Here is a 21,809-nt window from a genome sequence, read left to right as displayed (position 1 = left end):
GGATTTAAATGAACTCTTCCAATACTCAAAGAGTGAAGTTTCATGGCACTTCTAAAGAGTTGCTGGATTGTGGCCAATCACATTGGCAAAAGAACTGATTACTAAATAAAAAAACAACTTAAGACTAAATTATAGTAAACATGAAACTTCTACAGTTTAAACACAATATAAATCACCCATATCCAATTATCCATTTAAAGTGAAAAATATTAACTCCTGAAAGCTGAAAGCAAGATTTTTTTTTATATCAATGGGTGTTTTAGACCTTTGTGGGGTTTTCCCCTTTATATACAAAGACTCTTGCTTTCAACTTAAAGAGAAATTCAAGCTCATAACAGGTTGCAGCTCAGGTAAAATACCATGCCCAGCATTTGATTACTTCAACAGCAGGAACACACAGCTTAGAGTGAATGGTCAAATAGAGCTTTCTGCACTCAGAAAATTAGGTATAAAGGCAAAATCATTACCATCCATATCTAAAGTTCTTCCTCCAAATTTTAAACTTACATGTTTAATAAACAACCAAGTTTCTTTAGATAATTTACTTTTTTGTGTCAGTCCCACCAATGAGAGTTATTTGGTTTTTTCTTTAAAATCTATTCTTCCACATAGAGAGTATGAAAATATGTTTGTGGAGGAGCGTGATGGCAGTTCAAATGAGACCACACCTCTCTGAAGTCTTCCAATGTGTGGGTGTGCCACACCAGTGTCCTGACTATCTGTGTACCATTTTCCAAAGGAACATCAGTGAGCATGGGCATGCCACCACCATGAAACACTCTAATTATTGAGTGAAGCTGTCAGCACAAGGCAGTAGGGAGAGGAAGAAAATGGGTAGTTGAGACTTTTAAAAGAAATCATGTAGATGCATTTAGAGTCCATGTGAGAGTGACTTTTGGCAACTGCAAAGTAACTGAGACATGGCTTGCTTTAGAAGCATCAAACAAAGAGGCATGTGTGTTTTGGAGTATTTTGTTGTTGCAGTTGTTCTGTCATTTTATAGCCATCTGGTTAGTGTTTCATATAGAATGTGGGAAAGGTGCTGCACTCGATTGAACTTAAAAATTGAATTATTTTGTTTGAAGGTTGGTTGTTGGATCAAAACTTTAAGTATATCCTTGTGTTGCTTCAGGAATGAGGCTAGAACCTGGATCAATAACATCACCAGAGAAATATTGATCTCTAACTTCAAGTGCCCGCTTATATATGTCATCATTTTCATGCTGCTGTAAAACCTCAATTTTTTCAAAACCTCCACATTCTTCTGTTATTTCAGCTATTATGCTTGCTTCAACACCAGCCATTATCAAAATGTTTTTCAAATCATCTGCACAATTTAAGAATCTTTCACTGAGAGTAAATTGCAGAATGGTGGTATTACATTCTGTTGTACAAATTACTCAACTTGAACTTTTTTGCCATTTATTGTTAAGTTGCTATTTGTCCTAGGAGGTTTTTCTGTGTTCCAAGTTCCAACTTAGCAAGCTGATGCATTAGTATATGGTTTAATCCAGCATCTATTACAGCTTGAACTTGTTGCTGGTTGCATGCTGTTATGTTGGAAAGGAACCAAACTCTTTCTTGTTTTATCTTATTTCAGGAGCAACAGGAGATTTGGGAAGTGGGAGAGGATGTCACAGTTGAGAAGTGACTGGGTCTGCTCATTGATGACAGTAACTGTTACCAGCTACACTGAATGTTGCTGTTTGAGCTTTCACTTGCTGGTGGCTCAGAAGGGGCACACAAATTGGCCCAGCCCCTGAATCCATAATCATCTTCATCTGCTCATTACCTCTATTGGTCAGGTAGGACAGAACCCACACAGTATCTACAAGAATATGTCTGTATAGTATATGAGGTCACATAATGCTGGCAAAATCTTCTGAACTGTCTACATAGGCAGTGGGGGATCCGTATTCTTGCAGATATTGACAATCATCCATGTGACATTCCAAAGAAAGGTCGTAGGAATGGAAGGACTGATAAATGACAGAAGGGGTTTGATGACTCTTAGTGATATGACATAATCACTACATTGGGGACCATCTCCTATGATGTCTCACAAAGCCTGTACTGCTTGTTCACAAACATTCTTATGTTATACACAGAGCAGTCTTAGAAAAAGAGGTACTGCATTAGATTGTACAACAGCTTAAGTCTGTGCAGAAATTCCTGATGCTCTATTAGTTAGTGCTCAATAACTTCAAAATGTAATGAAGAATTATCCTCCCTTTCCAGACATTTGACTAGAATTGGCAAAATCCCAGATTTTATTAGGTCATTATTTGGTGGATTTCCATCACTGTAATATCTTCCTTGTGGTCTGGCCAGTACTCAAATGGACCACTGAACTATCACTTATGGCATTCTACAATACAAATTCTAGCGTTAACAATTTTATTTTTTTGCTTTAAAATCAGCATGTACATCTGAATCTTCTAAACTTTCTTCTTTTTCAATAAGTGTTCATCTCTCTGATTATTTTCAGTTCAGCTGTCACTTCATTTCTTGTCTTCATATTTTTTGCACATCATGGACCTTGTTCTTGAAGCCCTAGATGCCGTGGTTCTCCAAGCCAGGGTTCTCTTCCAGGACTGTGTGTGGCTCCAGTAGCAGTTACTCCTGTGGCAGCGATGGTGCAGTGGCAAATCTTGGCTCTGGAGGGTGGGGGGAATGGGATTTAATTTTATGAGATATGAATATGATTAAGTATTTTTTTCTTATTTTCTTCATTAATCAGGAGATCTTGGTCATGTCATTTATCCAATCTGTGCTCATTCATTTATCTTTTTGAACATTGGAGAAACAATTGAGTTTGTTTTCAGTATTAATTATGATAAATATACCTGGACAGAATTTTTTAGAGTAATTCATCTATAATTTGTTAAGCTGCCTTTTGTCCGTTGTTTTATTTTTGAAGTTGAAATAAAGTTTTAAAAAAATCAATGGTGGAGGTGTGATTTCATCAACATAGTAAAAGAAGTCATTCCCTGTAAAACCCTCCCCAGATATACTGGAGGATGGTAGAGACTGGAGAGGTTCTCCATAAACACTGATTTGAAGAAAGAGAAAAAGATCAGGTAGGAAACATCCATGAGGATATACCAGTCCTCTTTTCTTCCCACTCAATGGGTCCAGTGCAAACTTGGGAGTTCTTCAGAGACAGCAGAGGTCCAGGTTCCTCTCATGAGGGAAACGGGTTTTAGAGGAACTCACAGCTTTGAGTTAGAACCCACAATTATCCCGGCACAGAGACCCAGGATGGAAAACACGCTGATGAGGAGTTCTGAAAACAACAGGACCCCAATTTGTGGGCACTGGGGGGTAAAACTGCAGCAGAATGACTGTGACCAGGTGGTGCAATCAGTCAATCCATTTACTGTCAGTGGAACTTCCTAAAAGCAGAATGGAATTCTCTGGGTGAAGGGAGGGAGGGCACCGATTTGGAATTGCATGGTCTGACTCCCAGAAACAGGATACTTAGCAGAGAAGGAAACTTTGGCAGAAAAACCTTCAAAGAAAACGGGGAAAGGACTTAACTGAGCTGCTGTGAATCTGGAGAGCCCCAAAATGAAAGGTGTATGGAAAATGGGGCACTGAGTGAGGAAGAAAATTTTAAAAAATCATAGGGTCTCAGGACAAAATTCTGCACAAAAACAAATAGATAGGTGAAGATTCCTGGAGAAGGTATAGAGGAAGGAACCTGGCAAATTATGCCAGGTGTTAGGTTTCAGAATCTGGGAAAAGGAACACAAGTGATAGGAACTAAGTTAAGCTTCAGTTTGCTGATGTAGGGCTTAGCACAAAGGACTCCTTTTGGGCCTACTTAATTTATTTAACAGTTTCCTCCAGTTTGACCTGGCTCTTAGTCATTGAGAGTTAGGATAAAAATGTGAGGTGCTGAGCCCATTCTCTGTTACTGCCTGAGGTACTGATGTAGTACTAGCAGGTTGTTTTCATGTTGGGCTCATAGGTGGTCATCATGTTGTCAGTTTTTCCATGATCATTATTTTACATCATCCCAAGCATAAAAAAATCATTTGTGCATTTGAATATGTGTGTTTAAACAAGTTGTGGAGCAATTGAGATACGATGAAAAAACTGAAGGAAAGGAAATTCTCCCACAGTAAATTTCTTATTATCTCCATTTTCCCCTCACCGTTATCTGAAACTACTAATTTGTTTTCATTTATTTAAATATCAAGCATTTTCCCTCAGAATGTTTGGTTGTTAAAAGGCCTATTATTGCTATAAATTACCTCATTATTTACACATCCAGGATCACTGAATCAAAGTACAGTCGAACTATGTATTCATAGTTCTTGAAAGGAGTCTTGGTTTCATATCTACTTTCATTAATTGCCCAAAACTCTTGTAAATTTCCCTGGTTTTTTTTTTTTTTTTGGTGGCTGGATTTAAAAATAAGTTATTAGTTTTAAAATATCAAATTGGGGGAGGAGACAAGATGGTTGCTGAGTAAACTTGCCTTTGTGGTCTGTCCCGGGAAGAGACGGCTGGGCGCAGCGGCAGGTTCTCCAAGGCAAGGCTTTTTTGGGATTTTTGCAGGACAGAAGTGTCAGGACATCGATTGGGTGGAAAGGTAACGGAGAGGATTGGTCTAGTAGATATAATTTGGGTTCTATTGCCCGCAGGTGAGACCCGCACACGGGCTCCTCCCTGTTGGGGGTGGGGGGAACCGCGGTCCTGTCCTGGGGTTCCGCTTTTGGATGGCTCTGAAGGGCTAAGGAGTTCGGGAGCTCTGGGCGAGCTGTTGACAGGTTGATGTGACAGATCGCCTTTGTGGATCAATTTCGGAAGATAGACGGTGTTTTGTTGTGAAGCGGGAGAAACTTTTGAGTGAGAATATAAACAATAGCCCTTCCGCCTGAAGCCCTGCCCCCAAAAGCCCGGCCACCGTTCTCCAACCCAAATAGGCTGTAGGCAATAAAGAGAAGTAATTGGAAAATTGTTCTAGGCTGCGGCAAGGAGGGGGGGACACGTCTGGAAGCCGATTAGGGAATATTCTGCAAAGCTTGAGAATTCTGGTATTGGAATCTGTTTTCCGCGTCACTGGCCGGGCTTCGGATCTGTACTAGTAAAGTGGCTGCGGTGTAGAGGCGCCCTCTAGTGGCAGTGGTTTGGAATCACAGGACGGGAGCTGTCCAAAAGCTGAAGTGAAGGATAACGTACTAATGAGCCCAGCAAAATGAATTGCAGGGTTCAGTCACAATATAGAGTTTGCGGATCTGACTTCCCCCATAGGGTTGGCACCCAGCTGTGGGGATCCCTGAGGGCTGTGTTACACTGCGGGGCTCCCAGGCTTCCTGTTGACCAGATTGGAGGCTGCCAGGTCTGAATTCCCTAAATTATGGTGGCCCACACTACAGAGATTCACACCTCTTGAGTCCTCAATATCTCAGACTTTCCATCCCTGAATCCATCACGCACTGAGGTCCATCTGAGGTCCTTAAATGCCCTAGCCTTCAACGTTGGCATTTTTTCTTTATTGTTTCATTTTGTTTTGTTTTTATTTTTCATTTTGACTTATTCTTTACTTTTTTCAATTTCCTGATTGCTAACACTGCATTATTCCCTAGTCTTCTCTCACAGTGTATCCCCCAAAGTCTTTTTTTACTTAGTTATTTAAGGGTTTTTTTTTGTGTGGTAGGTGCTGTGTAGTGGGTGTTTTAATTCTGGTTCGTGTATATCTGTTTTGTTTTTTTTTCTTTCCCCTACCTGTTCCCCACCCCTTGCCCACCCTCTTTTCCTTTCTTCCTCTCTCCCTTCCTCCCCCCTTTTTTTCCCCCTTTTTTTCTGTTGTCTCTCTCCCTCTTGTCCCTCATATTCTACTTAGTTTATTTTAACTCAATTATACAATAGGTGCGGCAGGAAACACCTCACATTCGCTGGGTTTTCTCCTCCTTCACTGCCTCATTTCTGTGTGAACTGATTTAGGCTACCTACACTATCCTCTTTCCCCTACATCTTGATATCCGCCACCATCTACTGGCTCTCCTATATTCCACCTCCAGCTCCCTTTCTTCGATCCACGAAGGGTCTAAGTCTTAATTTCTAATACCTATGTTTTGTTTTCTGTCTGTTATCCACTCTTGAAACTATTACCTTTCTTTTCTCTTTCCCTCTCTCACAAAATCAATAGCTTTTTAGCTCATACCATATTCCTCCCATATTCAATCATCTGCCTCATAATAGGTACTCTACCTACTGCTATAACTCTACACAATTTACATGAATCTAACCTCCATCCTCCCAGATCTCATATTCTTGCTTTGTTAACATATATCACCAATACTACTTTACACTTTTCCCTTGCTTACACAATTGCCTTTCCCGAACACTAATACTTTCCTTTAAAGTGAACTTAACCAACAACAAGTAACTAGAATAAGAAGAAAAAAGTGACAAAGAGAAGATATAACACCTATGCAAAAATAACAGCTAATTAACCTCCAAGAGCAGACAAAGAAGCTAAGGAACTGATTAAATCCATCAAAATAAAGACATGACCAGAAAGCAACAAAAATCTACAAAACAAACCAGTAATCAGGAAAACATGGCTGAATCCAATCAACAAACCAATAATCACGAAGGGGAGCAAAACTTGGCACAAGCAAAGAAAGATCTCAGAACATTTATCACCGACAAATTTGACGAAGTAATGAAAGAGGTTAACAACATGAAGACATCACTTGGAGGGGAAATTGCAGACATACGCAAAAACATAACAGATATGATGGGAATGAACACCACAGTTCAAGAAATCAAAAATACACTTGCAGCAAATATCAGCAGACTAGAAGACACAGAACAGAGAATTAGTGATGTGGAAGACAGTACATCAGAAATCAAACAGATAGTAGAAGGGGTCAATAAGAAGATAGAAAAAATCCAATTAGGATTTAGGGACCTGAATGACAATGCAAAACGCTCAAACATACGTATTATAGGCATTCCAGTAGGTGAAGAGAAGGGAAAGGGGTCAGAAGCAGTGTTGCAGGAAATAATGGCTGAAAACTTCCCAAATCTACTGAAAGAGACAGATGTACATATCCAAGAAGCACAGCGCACTCCACTAGTCATAAACACGAACAGGACCACCCCAAGACATATACTTGTCAAATTATCCAATGCTCAAGACAAAGAGAAAATCCTAAAAGCAGCAAGAGAAAAGAAAACCATCACATACAAGGGAAGCTCAATTAGATTAAGTGCTGATTTCTCATCTGAAACCATGGAGGCAAGAAGGCAGTGGTATGATATAGTCAAGGTAATAAAGGAAAAAAATTTCCAACCAAGAATACACTATCCAGTTAAACTAGCATTCAAACATGATGGAGAGTTCAAAATATTCACAGACAAACAGAAACTGAAAGAGTATACCAAGAAGAAACCCCCCTTCAAGAAATTCTAAAGGGAGTTCTGCAGGAAGAAAGGAAAAACAGGAAAGGCAGAGTTGGAGGAGAGTATAAGACCAACAACAACAACAAAAAAGACAAAAATAAATATATACAAACAAAATATGACAAACACAAATCCAATCAAAATATGGCTAACACAAATAATTCCTTGATAGTAATAACACTGAATGTCAACGGATTAAACTCACCTATCAAAAGATTCAGACTGAGTCATTGGATAAGGAAATATGACACATCTGTATGCTGTCTACAAGAGACACATCGTAGACCCAGAGACGCATGGAGATTGAAAGTGAATGGCTGGAAAACAATCATACAAGCTAACAATAACCAAAAAAAGGCAGGAGTAGCTATATTAATATCAGACAACATAGACTTTAAATGTGAAACAATTGTGAGAGACAAAGAAGGATACTACATTTTAGTGAAAGGGAAAATCTGTCAAGAAGATCGAACAATCATAAATATCTATGCCCCTAACAAGGGTGCCTCTAAATACGTCAGGGAAATGCTGGAAAAACTAAGTGAAAGAATAGATACATCTACAATTATAGTGGGGGATTTTAATACACCACTATCACTCTGGACAGAACATCTCAAAAGAGAATCACCAAAGAAACAAAACATCTTAATAGTATATTAGAGGAGCTGGATCTAATAGACATATATAGATCGCTACACCCAAACACAGCAGGATATACATTTTTCTCAAGCGCACATGGATCATTCTCCAAGATAGATCATATGCTAGGCCACAAAGAAAGGCTGAACGAATTCGGAAAGATTGAAATCATACAAAACATTATCTCTGACCACAGTGGAGTCAAGCTGGAGATTTGCAAGGGACAGAAGCCCAGATTTCACACCACGATTTGGAAATTAAACAGCACACTCTTAGAAAAACAGTGGGTCAAAGAGGAAATCTCAAAAGAAATCAATGACTACCTTGAAACAAATGATAATGATAACACAACATACCAAAATTTATGGGATGCAGCAAAAGCAGTACTGAGAGGGAAGTTTATAGCCATAAATTCATATATCAAAAAAGAAGAAAGAGCAAAAATTGAAGAACTAACTGCACATTTGAAGGAATTAGAAAAACAACAACAAAGTAACCCAACAGGAAGAAGAAGGAAGGAAATAACAAAGATAAGAGCAGAACTAAATGAAATAGAAAATAAGAAAGCACTTGAACAGATAAACAAGGCCAAGAGGTGGTTTTTTGAGAAGATTAACAAAATTGACAAACCTTTAGCAACACTAACAAAGAAAAAAAGAGAAAAGATGCAAATACACAAAATAAGAAATGAGAAAGGCGATATCACCACTGACCCCACAGAAATAAAGACTATCATAAGAGGATATTTTGAAAAACTATATTCCAACAAAAATGACAATCTAGAGGAAATGGACAAATTCCTAGAAACACATAAGCAGCCCATATTGACAAAAGAAGAAATTGATGATCTTAACAAACCAATCACAAGCAGAGAGATAGAATCAGTTATTAAAAATCTCCCAACTAAGAAGAGCCCAGGGCCAGATGGTTTCACAGGTGAATTCTACAAAACATTCCGGAAAGAACTGACACCAATCCTGCTGAAACTATTCCAAAAAATCGAAACAGAAAGAACATTACCCAACTCCTTCTATGATGCCAACATTACCCTAGTACCAAAGCCAAACAAAGACATCACAAGAAAGGAAAATTACAGACCAATTTCTCTAATGAACCTAGACGCAAAAATACTTAACAAAATACTTGCTAATCGTATTCAACAACACATTAAATGTATTATACACCACGACCAAGTGGGATTCATCCCAGGTATGCAAGGATGGTTCAACATAAGAAAATCAATCAACGTAATACACCATATAAACAGAGTGAAGGAAAAAAATCACATGATTATATCTATTGATGCAGAAAAAGCATTTGACAAAATACAGCACCCTTTCTTGATAAAAACACTCCAAAAGATTGGAATACAAGGAAATTTTTTGAACATGATAAAGGGTATATATGAAAAACCTAAAGCCAATATTGTTTACAATGGAGAAATCCTAGACTCCTTCCCTCTAAACTCAGGAACAAGACAAGGATGCCCACTGTCTCCGCTCCTATTTAACATTGTCTTAGAAGTACTTGCTCAAGCACTGAGGCAAGAACCAGAAATAAAAGGCATTCAAATTGGAAAGGAAGAAGTCAAAATTTCATTATTTGCACATGACATGATCCTATACATAGAAAACCCTGAGAGATCTACAACGAAGATTCTAGAACTCATAAATGAGTTTAGTAAAGTCGCAGGTTATAAGATCAATGCGCAAAAATCAGTAGCATTTCTGTACACCAATAATGAGCAAGATCAGGAGGAAATCAAGAAACAAATACCATTCACAATAGTAAATAAAAAAATCAAATACTTAGGAATAAATTTAACTAAAGAGGTAAAGAACTTATACACTGAGAACTATACAAGATTGTTCAAGGAAATCAAAGAAGACCTGAATAAATGGAAGACTATTCCTTGTTCATGGATAGGAAGACTGAACATTATTAAGATGTCTATCCTACCAAAACTGATCTACACATTCAATGCAATCCCAATAAAAATCAACGCAGCCTTCTTTAAGGAACTAAAAAAACTAACTATGAAATTTATTTGGAAAGGAAAGAGACCCCAAATAGCCAAAGACATACTGAAAAAGAAAAACGAAATTGGAGGAATCACACTACCTGACTTCAAAACATATTACAAAGCTATGGTGGTGAAAACAGCATGGTATTGGCATAAGGAGAGACACACAGACCAATGGAATCGAATTGAAAGCTCTGATATAGAACCTCACATATACAGCCACATAATATTCGATAAAGCCACCAAACCCTCTCAACTGGGAGAGAGTGGCCTATTCAACAAATGGTGTCTGGAGAACTGGATAGCCATATGTAGAAGGATGAAAGAGGATTACCATCTCACAACTTATACAAAGATCAACTCAAGATGGATCAAAGACCTAAATATAAGAGCCAAGACCATAGAAACCTTAGAAAGCAGTGTAGGGAAACATCTACAGGACCTTGTGATAGGAAATGGATTTATGAATATCTCACCAAAAGCACGAGCAGCAAAAGAACTAATAGATAAATGGGACTTCCTCAAAATTAAAGCCTTCTGCACCTCAAAGGAGTTTGTCAAGAAAGTAAAAAGGGAGCCCACACAGTGGGAGAAAATATTTGGCAATCATATATCTCATAAGAAACTTATAACTTGCATATATAAAGAACTCCTATATCTTGAAAATAAAAAGATAAACAACCCATTTAAAAAATGGGAAAAAGACTTAAACAGACACTTCTCCGAAGAAGAAATACAAATGGCAAAAAAGCACATGAAAAAATGTCCCAAACCTCTAGCTATCAGGGAAATGCAAATCAAAACTACAATGAGATACCATCTTACACCCATAAGATTGGCAGCTATGAAAAAAACAGAAGAATACAAGTGATGGAGAGGATGTGAAGGAAGGGGAACACTCATCCACTGCTGGTGGGAATGCAGAAGGATCCAACCATTCTGGAGGACAGTTTGGCGGTTTCTCAAAAAACTAGCCATAGATTTGCCATATGACCCAGCAATACCACTGCTGGGTATATACCCAGCAGAACTGAAAACAAGGACACAAACCGATATATGCACACCAATGTTCATAGCAGCATTGTTCACTATCGCCAAAAGTTGGAATCAACCCAAATGCCCATCAACAGATGAGTGGATCAATAAAATGTGGTATATACACACAATGGAATACTACTCGGCTGTAAGAACAAACACACTACGAACACATGTGATAACATGGATGAATCTTGAGAACCTTATGTTGACTGAAGCAACCCAGACATTGAAGGACAAATACTACATGACCTCAATGATATGAAATAAACAAGCTGCCCTAGATAGCAAGAGACTGAACGATAGGCTTACAGGAAATTGGAGGGTGGAGGAAGTATATGAGCCGATGTCTGCAGGGGTGGAATTTAAGACGGGATGGTGGTAAGTATGAACACAAAGAAGAGATAAAAGGGGGGCAAGGGGTTGCCTTTGGTTGGGGCTTTGCGGGTTTGAGGGTGGCTAGGGAGGGATGGATGGGTAACATTGCCCAAAAGTGGGGGGAGGGAGGGGTAGCATATGAACACAGGAGAGGGTCAGGTGTTGGTGGAGAGTAAAATGCCAAGAAAATCATATCAAAATATAATAAAGAGGGTTACCTGTTTAGAATGCTCGGAGGGGAGGGTCTGATGCAGGACGGGCTCCTGGGGAATGTCTAAATGCTCATTCTGCCAGAGTGGGTGACACCATGGGGAAGAAACCCAAGTAGTGAGAGTGGGGGTGGACCCACATCCTCGGGAGGACTAATGCCATCAAATAGAGGGAACTGTATCCCTCGAGAGAAAGGGTGGCTCCCAGGGCATTGGGGCAGTTGAGCAAGTTAGGCCCTGAACACTATTCCATCTATCTCTGGAAGTGGCTCCTCAGGAAACGGAGGTTGGCTGTCACTGTGGGCACCAAGGTGGAAGGGAAAATGGACGTTAAATGTGTGGAACCAAGGTAAATGGGGGGTAAGAGAGGAGTTTCTTGAGAGTACACAAGGATGGATATAAAACATGTAATATTACACCATAACATATAGGAGATGACAGACTGATAATGTAAACCATAATGTAAAACATAGGATAAATAAGAACGTAAAGAACTGTGTATCCTAAAGTATGCACCATAATGTAAGCACAGATGTCACCTTGTTAGAAAGCTAATGTCTCAGACTCTGTACATCACGTTAAGTAAATATGATGTGAATAGGGTGTAAGAGTATCGCTGTGGAAGGAAAAAGGTTTTGTGGTGGATGTATGGGAGTGCTGTATATTATATATATGCATTGCTGTGGTCTAGGACTCCTGTGAAGAGAAGCTGAATAATTAGGGAAAAAAAAAAAAAAAGAAAAAGATAGGATGTAGAATTTTTTCAAGTCAACATTCTTTATCTAAGTTCTTTATCTAACTTTATCCAAGTTCTTTATCTAACCTTTAAACCCATCGCTATATGCCATTCCCTAGTAAGGGACCATGACATTATATTGGGCTTCAAATTTTGGGGAGTTCTGGATCACAGAGTGTTTCAACAATGGCAAAGGAAGGATACTGGTATGGGATACCAATGACAGGTGATATATGGCTGACAGGGAGCTGTACAGAACATATGTCCAGGGTGCATGGTAATGTTTGGATATACTCATAGTGGCAACAATTAAACACCACAGCAGGGGGGGTACTGGGTTCCTGGCCAGTGGTGCTCTGTCGTGGTCCCTAGGGAAGCAGCGACAGTCTCCCAGGTACAGCGGCGGGGACCGGGAGGGAGTGAGGGTTCAACAGTGAGCCCCTGATGCTAATGACTATGCTTGTGAGCTGATAAGCCTAAAATAAGAACAAGGCCTAGAGCAACATTGTGCCTGGGGATTTCCTCTTGTCAGCCTTCATGTTACTCAAATGTGGCCAGTCTCGAAGCCAAACTCAGCATGTAAATGCAATGCCTTCCCCCCAGCGTGGGACATGACACCCAGGGATGAGCCTCCCTGGCACCGAGGGACCACTATCAACTACCAACTGATGATGCAACTGGAAAATGACCTTATATGGAAGGTTCAATGCGGATCAGCAGAATATCCCTGTCTACATAAAATAACATGACTTTAAAATGCTGTTTGACCTAAAGTAAGGGGGAAATGGAAAGGAGAAATGAGTTTATATGGCTACGAGTTTCTAAAAAAGAGTCTGGAGGCTGGCAGAAAGATTGCCCTCATGCACAACTGAGCAGAGTCAGAGAGACAGATAAAGCAGATACAACCCCCAGATATTGGTTCCTTTGAGGGCTAAAGAGACCCATGGGAGTTATGGTCATGGCAGAATGGGTTAACTACCAGGTCAGATGGCCCCTCTTTGGAAATGGTGTTTATGTGTGATGAATCTGGACTCAGATGGGATCTTCCTTCATAAGACTTTCATGCTAATGTGCTGGAGGTGCAGTTAATGTTGGGGTTTAAGATATATTTAGGGGATTTGAATCTCTGGACTGACAATGTGATAGCCAGGTCCTGAGCCTCAACAGACTCCAGCACCTACAATCTGATTTATTGGACTTACCACACTCAGCTAAGATGGAGTTGAAGAAGGACAACCACCACACCATGGAGCCTAGAGTGATTACAACTGAAAGTGGGAGGATTGCATCCAACATCCATGTGGAATCTGAGCCTCCTCTTGTCATAGAGGTGCAATGGACACAACCAATCCAATATCCACATAGAAGAGGTGGCATTGGATTGGGAAAAGTGGACATGGTGGATGATGGGTATGGGGAAAGGCAGGAAGAGATGAGAGGTGGAGGAGTCTTTGGGACATGGAGCTGCCCTGGATGGTGCTTCAGAGGCAATCACCGGACATTGTAAATCCTCACAGGGCCCACTGGATGGAATGGAGGAGAGTATGGGCCATGATGTGGACCATTGACAATGAGGTGCAGAGGTGCCCAAAGATGTACTTACCAAATCCAATGGATGTGTCATGTTTATGGGAACGAGTGTTGCTGGGGGGGGGGGGGGAGAGGTGGGGTGAGGGGGTGGGGTTGAATGGGACCTCACATATATATTTTTAATGTAATATTATTACAAAGTCAATAAAAAAAAGAAAAAAATAAAATAAAAATAAAATATCAGATTGCTTTTTTATTTATTTTTTTTAAATTACATTATGAAAAATATGAGGTCCCATTCAACCCCACCGCCCCCGCCCCCCATTCCCCCCACAGCAACACTCTCTCCCATCATCATGACACTTCCATTGCACCTGGTAAGTTCATCTCTGAGCATCACTGCCCCCCATAGTCAATGGTCCACATCATAACCCAGACTCTCTCACGTTCCATCCAGTGGGTCCTGGGGGGATCTATAATGTCCCTTAATTGTCCGTGAAGCATCAGATTGCTTTTTAAACCACAAACAAACAAAGAAATCATTTATTGTGTCACAAGTGGCTGGTGACACACAATTAGAACACTTGAGAGAAAACAGTGCATCAGGGAAACTATAATGAGTATTATGAGAGATAAAATGCCCAAATGCATTTTACTAATGCATTTACAAATGCATGATACTAAGGTTAGGTCCCCACGGTTTGAGCCACCTGAAATCAAAGTGATAAAATCAGAGACATGAGGAAGACTTCTTCTCTTTAAACCATGTGGTTTGTCAAATTACTGCATGTGATTGTGTCTCAGTGACACCAGAAGTGTGTACCCAAGTATGACTGATGGTGTTTGCAATGGCAAAAATGCCTCTTCACTCAGCTAATAAGTAACCAAGGTTGGCGATGCTATTGTCTAAAATAAGTTTAGCTAATAAACCTAATGACTTGCTGTGCAGCTATAACTCTAGCAGTAGTTTCAGTAATTTCTCTTACTGTGATTGATATCTAATCCTATTTCCATTTGTGTTAATCCCAAGCTAAGGTAGCAACAATCTGCCAAAAGAGGCAAAATGAGAATTATTAATTCCTTGGGAAATTAATCCAAAAACCTGTTTTGCCTGAGACTGTAGATTGAAAGGAGTAGACGAGCAAGAAGTTGCAGATTGATTATAAACTCTTCAGGGTGTGTGAGAAGACTAAGTACACATTGTCCAGGCATTTAACAGCTATTAAGGCAATTTACAGTCAAGGCAAATATCTTATAAAATTAACACAATAAAAATATTGCCTGGAAGGACAATGTAACTACAACCTAGTTGATGATGTTTATAGATCTATTACTAGGAATACTATCTTTGTCCTTGGTTTCCAAGAATCTGTGGTATGGACAGTATAAATGAAGAGCTGATGGATATTTATTTATGTTGTGAATCTTCTGCAGATCCAGTACCTTAAACCTGAAAGTGGACATGCAATATTTTTTAATTCATTTTTTAAAAATTTTACATTAAAAAAATATGAGGTCTTCATTCACCCTCACCGCCCCCACTCCACCACTCCCCCCACAGCAACACTCTCCCCCATTATCATGACACATCCATTGCATTTGGTGAGTACATCTCTGGGCATCACTGCACCTCATGGTCAATGGTCCACATCATAACCCATACTCTCCCATGTTCCGTCCAGTGGGCCATGGAAGGATCTACAATGTCCAGTCATTAAGGTACCTTGTAGTTTGTGGAGGCATTCAGACTATTATAGTAAGTTTTCCAAACTATTCTATAATATCTGTATAATTCTCTAGACCAGTTGTATCTGTAGTGCAGTTGATATTAAGAAAAAGTAGGTTCTTTCCTCCCAATTCCCTTTATTTTTATAAAAGATTTATTTAATAATTCCCCCCATTGTCTGTTCTCTGTGTCCATTCACTGTGTGTTCTTGTGTGTCTACTTGTGTTCTTATTAGGTAGCTCCAGGAACTGATCCTGGGACCTTCCAGAATGGGAGAAAGGTGGTAATTCTCTTGTGCCACCTCAGGTCCCTGTTATGCTACATCTCTTATTGTCTCTCCTCTGTGTCTCTTGTTGCATTATCTTGCTATGCCAGCTATCAGCATTAGCTGGCACTCCTGAATAAGGCAGCACTCCTGTGTGAGCTGGCACTCTGTGCAAGCCAGCTTGCCATGCAGGCCAGCTTGCCTTCACCATGAGGCCCTGTGCATCAAACCCTGGACCTCCTGTATGGTAGATGGGTGCCCAGCTGCTTGAGCCACGTCCATTTCCCTGAAGCAGCATTTTTGTAATTAAGAACAGGATAAGTTTTGGAGCCAAACTTGGTTGAGTTTCTGTTCCCCTTAATTTATTTGACTTGCTCTGTGTCCCTCAATTTCATTGGGTGTGCTGTACCTTTATTTGCTAAATCTGGCAATCCTAGATGTGCCATTTCCACAGTGGGCAACCTCCAAACTGGGTGGCTGCCCCAGTGCACTGTAAAGAACAATTCCTGAGACACTGGGGTTCCAAGTGAGAAAGTTTATTCATAATCTCGCAAAGAGGTCAATGGACCAAGGACCCAAAAATCTACCTCCCTGATTTTGAGGGATTTTTTGATTTATGGATTCTAAGAGGAGAGGGTGGAATGATTACCATCACAATAGTAAATGTACATAAGTGTGAGACTAGTTTTCTAAAAAAACATAAACAAAGTTATGGTTAGTCTGGAATAAGCATCACAACTTTAAGTATACACAAGTGTGAGTCTAGTTTGAAATCACAATAAACAAGAGTGAGGTTGATCTAGTCAGTTTCAATAATTTTACCTATTAGTTTTTTGCTATTCTATAATACATTGAAAAAATAAGAAAAACAAGCATTTATATATTTTTTTAGAAATCCTTAACTTTTATTAATTCTTAATTCTTGGTTACAGGGTTACAGGCTAAAGAAATTTTAAAGCAGAGTAAAGAGGACCTTGGGACTAGTATTCACATTTGATATGAAACAGGTGATACCATTTGATCCAAAGAGGCTAAGGCATTTGGGATAAGAAAGAAATTTATTATGGGTAGGACAATGAGGTCCCCTACAATGTGCATAGATCAGGGTTTATGATGACAATTCCAAAAGACTGTGAGGCTACCGCTGCTTGAAATGTCCTTGGAGAAGCAGACAAAGGCAATGTCTTTCCAGCCAGTACAAGGACAAAGCATAGGGAAATATAAAAGTTTTTTATGTATTTTAAGTGTTAGTAAGGTTGAGACTTTGTTAGGAGTTGATCTGTCACCTTGAGAATAAGTAGCCTACTTTTTGACATTGTCCACTTCCCTTTCTGGCTAGTTTGATTTTTAACTTTCCGGAGTCAGTAAAAGCCCAGGAGTCTGATGGAACCTTTTTCAGTCAAATGATGTGGACCCATGGCTCAACACCTTGTAATTAAGTTGCATTGCCAGAAGTTAGGAATACTTAGCAGGGTTCCTTTTAATGAAGAGATAGGGTTTTTTGTCTGTATCATTTCCATTATACCCATTATCCTGGTATCAGATTATGATAATAGCATGTGTACAGTCTATCAAAGGGATGCTAATGCAAAGTATTAGAAATACATTCATTTTTTGGGGAGGAGATATTTATTTTTAATATACTTTTTTATTTTTATAAGATACTTAGATTAAATAAAGTTACATAAAAATATGAGATTCCCATATGCCCTACTCCCTACCCCTCCCACATTTTCCCACATTAACATCTTTCATTAGTGTGATACATTTGTTAGAACTGATGAACACATTTTGCAGCATTGTCATTAAGCATGGAATATAGTTTATATTGTACTTACACTCTTTTTCACACAGTTTTGTAAGTTATGACAAGATGTATAATGATCTGTATCTGTCACTGCAATGTCATTCAGGGCAATATCTAAGTCCTGAAATGCTTCATATTATATCTGTTTTTCCTTCTTCCTCCCCTCAGAACCTCCAGTATCCACTGCCTCTACATCAGTGACAAAAGTTATTCCATTGCTAGAATCAAAATAAGTTTATAGTAGAATAATGTGTCTACTTTAGTCCATCCTCCATTCTTCAATCCTGAGGATTCTGGGATGGTGATGCCCACTCCACCTCTAATTGAGAATGGGCCTAGGTTCCATGGGGCAGATGGGAGGGATTCTCTTGCTTGTAGTTGCAGACTCTCTCTGTTCCTTGGGATAGTCATTTTCCATCATCATCTCTTTGTTATTTGTCCTGGGTGAATTTGATAATTGGAGAGTAGGTGGTGCAACTCTGTTGGGATTCAGGGCCCAACTGGCAAACAGCCCCAAGTTTTGAGTCTGTTGGACACACATCTGTCAACTCTATTACTAACTATAGGTTCAAATAGAATGGGCAAAAAAGCCATGTATAGGGAAACTACAACTGAGTCCAAATTTGTCACACTGGGGAGCATGAATTCCATTGGCTTTTTAAAAAAGATTTATTTATTTATTTATTTCTCTCCCCTCCACCCCCCACCCCAGTTGTCTGTTCTCTGTGTCTATTTGCTGCATGTTCTTCTTTGTCTGCTTCTGTTGTTGTCAGTGGCACTGGAATCTGTGTTTCTTTTTGTTGCATCATCTTGTTGTGTCAGTTCTCTGTGTGTGTGGCACCATTTCTGGGCAGGCTGAACTTTCTTTCAGCTGGGTGGCTCTCCTTACAGGGCGCACTCCTTGTGCACAGGGACACTCCTGCATGGCTCGGCACTCTTTGCTTGCATCAGCACTGCATGTGGGCCAGCTCCACATGGGTCAAGGAGGCCCAGTGTTTGAACCGCAGACCTCCCATGTGGTCGACAGATGCCCTATCCACTGGGCCAAGTCTGCTTCCCTCCATCAGCTTTTATAAAATGTATTTATCTGTGGTAAAAGCTTACAGTTACAATGCCCTAAATCGGGGTTTCTATTTTTTTTTGTTCCATGATTCCCTTTGCCAGTCAGGTGAAAAAACACAGACCACATATGAAGCCCATAATATATTGTGAATAATTTAATAAATATATCATTCCAACACTAACATGTCCCCACATGAATAATGTTTATTTGAATTTCAACTCAAGCTCATGGACCCTTGGTTAAGAACCCATGCTCTAAAGAGTCTAACTCAAGTTTTCTTTCTCACCAAAGTCAGTTGCCATGTATTTAAAAAATTTTTTATTTAACTGCCTTTTTATAGGATATATAGATCACAAAAAATGTTACACTAAAAAATATGAGGTTCCCATATACCCCACATCCCACCCACCCTACTCCTCCCACATCTACAATGTCTTTCATCATTGTGGCACATTAATTGTGTTTGGTGAATACATTTTGGAGCACTGCTGCAGCACACGAATTATAGTTTACATTGTAGTGTACACTCGCCCTCAGTACATTCAGTGGGTTATGGCAGGATATATTATATCCAACATCTGTCCCTGCAATACTATTTAGGGCAACTTCAAGTCCCCAAAATGGGATGTTACATCTCTTTTTCCCTCTCCCTGCCCTCAGCAACTACTATGCCCACTGTCTCCACATCAATGCTTACAATTTCTTCAACTGCTAGAGTCACAATAGTTCTACAGTACAATACTTGTAAGTCTGCTCTAATCCATATTTTATTTCTTCATCCTGTTTCCATGTATTGAAGCAAGATGTTTGAAGACCTGTATAATATTTCAGACTTTCCTTCTTGGCTTCCTTTCTCTCACCTGTAGGTGGGCATAGGACTTTTCTCCCAGGGCTTACTCTCTCTCCTGGTATAGGGCTCATTTCTTTCTGGGACTTCTACATTAGTGTTGGTTCTCTTCCCAAGGTCAGATGCAAACAATCAGGTGAATGGCTCATCTCCCTCCCCTCCAGACCCCAGGATAAAAAAAATGACAGAGCTCTCTCTCTTCCTGTGTCTTCTTGATTGAGTGTCCATTTATATCAGTCTACCAAGGGGACAGGGACTCTACCTGAGTTATGCCTCCCTGACACAGCCCAATCAGAACCCCTAAATGGATTTTGTCAAGTAAACTACTTCAGAGACCCCTCATTGAATTTAATAGAATCAAAGGGTATCATATCCAGAGGAATAGATTAGTTTAATAATGTAATCTTTCTCTTTTTGGGATTTCCAAAAATAATCTCAAACAGTCACAAGGTGTCTGTCATGTGAGACCAGAAATATGTCCTTTACTTTATGAAGGTACTCTTTGGCATAATTCGTTAAAGATTTGCAAATTTGGTTATGTCTTGGTATGAAAATAAGTGATTTGTTCTCAATTTTATTCCCACAGATACATCTGCTAGGAAGAATTACATATGGAGAAAATTTGTGTTTCCTAAAGGGAATGCTATGAATAAATATGAGGTGAAATTTGAGCCAGGAAAGACTAGGTTCTTCAGTTAATTTAGGCAGTAATAAGTTTATAATTATAGCTCTTTCAGTGGTGACTGTTTTCACATGAAAATATGCAAGAGCATTTAAAAAATATTCTGCTTAGTCATTTTACTTGGAAGTAAAATTGCAAAGGGAGATAATTTTGCACACAAGCATAAGTAAGGAACCTTCTTTGCCTCTGTAGCATGCAGAAATCACTATCGATGTTAACAGAATGTCCTCCAGATAGAAAGTAGGCTTGGGTAAGAGCATAAAGGTCATCCTTTTTGACAGAAGGAAATTGTGGAGGATATCTTATTCAATCTGTATGTGGAAACTGCATAGACTGTTTGGAATGTACCATTGAAATTTCTAGTATAAGAAGTATTAACAAGTAGAATGACATCTGGATTTATCATAAGAGCATGTATGGAGTTGTTAATTTTGAAGTTACCAGTTTATAGCTATGGAGTTAAGGTATCAGAGTAGCAGGGTTAAGAATATTGTAGAATTTTAGATGAAGGTTAAGAGATGAAGTAGAAAGATATAAGAAGTCAGCTTTCTCGAGGAAAAATGTTAGGTCTGCTCAGTTACGTTTGCTGAGGCTTTAACTAATTTTGCAGTTTCTGCTGAAGGTTTAACATAATTTGGATAAGCACAGAAAACTGCTTCAAGATGGGGAATCTGGAATTAATAGTCCTAAAACTTGGTTATATAACCATTGACTCTCGTTATTTCCTGTTAGTAAAGAGGGCCTGATGTGACTATGGTAGTTTACATTACCATAAATATAAGAATATTCAGTAAGAGATTTTAAATTCTGGAGGGACCATGCAAGGAGATAAAGATGAATGTTTTATGAATCATAGATAACTTGCTTCAGTAAGGAATCCCTTGTATGTAGAAAAGAGTATAATAAAATATTAACAATAATCTAAAAAAGTCATTATTATTATATATCAGTTAATTTAGTCCTACATATTAGTCCTTGTTTCATTAGCCTGTTATCAATTTCATGGACCTATCAGCTTCTTCACTAGAATGCTGGAAATCTTGACTCAATACAGTTGTATACTCTCCAAATTATTTACGCAATGCCATTAGTAGCTGGTGCCTCAGAGAACTTGGCATAGTCATTTCCATAGTTAAAAATAAATCACACTGGTCTGTAGCTAATTGCAAGTGCTTTCAGGGAAGCAACAGAATAAAAACTGTAGATGACAGAAAACTTAAAATGTTCATTATTAACTTACTGTTGTTTTATGAAAGTGAACAATCAGATGTAAATTAATGTAACATTATTTTAAAAGAACTGTACTTATGACTGGTAATACTAACATTATTTTAAAAGAAAAATTGTACTTATGACTGGTAATACTATAGGCCAAAATGAGACTTATCAGTATTTGGACATCTCAGGGACAGTGAGGGTATTGGCAAGTCTCTAATAGCTTTATATA

At 39.1% G+C, this 21,809-nt stretch overlaps 1 pseudogene; it reads right to left on the bottom strand.

The window, feature by feature from the left end:
* Nucleotides 1–1,070: 1,070 nt before the first annotated feature.
* The window catches only part of LOC101423864 (importin subunit alpha-4 pseudogene), a 54,720-nt pseudogene continuing 33,981 nt past the window's right edge, over nt 1,071–21,809 (bottom strand).

The sequence above is a fragment of the Dasypus novemcinctus genome, chromosome 19, assembly GCF_030445035.2.
Source record: "Dasypus novemcinctus isolate mDasNov1 chromosome 19, mDasNov1.1.hap2, whole genome shotgun sequence".
Lineage (NCBI taxonomy): Eukaryota > Metazoa > Chordata > Mammalia > Cingulata > Dasypodidae > Dasypus > Dasypus novemcinctus.
The sequence above is the reverse complement of the archived record's forward strand: the minus strand, read 5'-3'. Positions and strand labels throughout refer to the sequence as shown.